The sequence below is a fragment of the Grammomys surdaster genome, unplaced genomic scaffold (assembly GCF_004785775.1).
Source record: "Grammomys surdaster isolate TR1022 unplaced genomic scaffold, NIH_TR_1.0 212, whole genome shotgun sequence".
Taxonomy (NCBI): Eukaryota; Metazoa; Chordata; class Mammalia; order Rodentia; family Muridae; genus Grammomys; species Grammomys surdaster.
The window spans coordinates 3424686-3426502 of NW_021604657.1; the positions used below are offsets into that span (position 1 = coordinate 3424686).

The 1817-nt window shown below is 42.5% G+C and overlaps 1 pseudogene; it reads right to left on the minus strand.

Annotated features, from left to right (window-relative positions):
• Positions 1–545: 545 nt before the first annotated feature.
• LOC114625025 lies at positions 546–1364 on the minus strand (annotated as a pseudogene).
• Between the last annotated feature and the right edge of the window lie 453 nt (positions 1365–1817).

Consider the following 1817-nt stretch of genomic DNA (forward strand, 5'->3'; position numbering starts at 1 on the left):
TCTGCATCCCACATCCTGCACCCCATAAGCTGCTGGGATTCCTGGCTTATAACTCCACACCTGGCTGGTACTGGTTCCCTGTTAAAAATTTTGACCGTACTCATCATTTAGAGATGGACATTAGGGTAGTCAGCTTCCCTTCACTATAACAAAATACTTGGAAAAGTTAATTTATGAAGAAAAATGGTTAATTTTGACTCACAGCTTAGGAATTCAGGAGTGACGGCCTCTTGCTTTAGGTCAGTGGTAAGGCAGCACACTGCGGTGGAAGAACATGACTGGGTACACTTGCTCCCATCACAAAGCCATAGAGTAAAAAGATGTGGTGGAAAAAAAGCCCAGCATCCTGTAATCTCCCTTGTATACATTCCTTGAATGGCCTAAAGCTCTATTCCAGATTCCTACCCCTGAAGGTTCCATCACTTTCTGATAGTGTCACTGTGGAGCCACTAGCTTGTTTGTTTTTTTATTTTTATGTGTGTGTGTCTTAGTTAGGATTTCTATTGTTGTGAAGGGACATTGTGACAATGACAACTCTTTTTTTTTTTTTCCAAAGTAATCAAGATTTAATGAATGACATCAGTAGAACAAGCTCACCAGTTTTTCATTGCCTGGAAAGTATTTCAGTAGGAGCAATACAACAAATTATGAAGGTAAGAAAACATTTTCACGTATACAAGATGCCTTGTAAGCAGTACAACAGTTTCCAGGACAGTCAGGACAACAAAACACATGCAGACTACATAGAACCTGCTTCACTTTCCACCATTCTCTTGAGTATTAAACCCAGGCCCCCTTTGGCCACTTGCAGCGGTGTCTTTTCCTCTTTATTTTCAATGTAAATACTTGCTCCTTGGGTCACCAGCAATTTTGCCTCTTCCACTCTCTCCTCATCACAGGCTAAGTGTCCTTGGCTGCTGCCCGGTGCATTGCTGTAGCGTCATAATGGTCCTTAGCATCTGGATTAGCTCCACCTTCTAGTAACATAACAGCAGTCTCATGCCTATTCTTCGAAGCTGCATAATGGAGGGGAGTGCAGCCATTTTGATTGACAGCATTCACATGTGCACCTTTCATCAGAAGGGCTTTTACAATCTCATCCCGGCCAGCAGAAGCAGCAATATGAAGAGGAGACCAACCTGCGTCATCTTTATCATTCACTGGCACTCCAAGTTGCAGCAAGAATTCAACAATTTCTGTATGACCAGCTGAGCATGCCCAGTGCAGTGCTGTTCTGCTGTCCTGATCAGTTCTAGTAGCCAGAGATTTATCAGCCAAAATGCTCTCCTTCAACTCATCCAGCTTCCCGCTGTAGGCCAGGTTACAGATCTTTACGTTAGACACACTACCCTCCATTTCGCCTTCCCAAGACCCAATGACAACTCTTAATAAGGAAAACATTTAATCAAGGCTGTCTTACAGCTTCAGAGGTTTAATGTAGTATTGACATGTCAGCATACATGCAGACATGTAGCTGGAGAAGGAGCTGAGAGTTTTATATCCGGATCAGCAGGCAGCAGGAAGAGAGAATGACACTGGGCCTGGTTTGAGCATTTGAAACCTCACAGCCCACCCGCAGTGGCACACTTCCTCCAGCAAGACTACCCCTAATCCACCAAGACCACACCTCCTAATAATACTACTTCCTATGAGCCTATGGGGGCCATTTTTATTTAAATAACCACAGTGTGGGTTTTTGTGTAATAATTGCTCTTAATTCATGAATATACATATATATCGTATACATATATACTTTTTTTTAATTTGAAAGTTTGGCTGTATTTTGCTTCCCAAACAAAATCTTTTACAGCCATGTG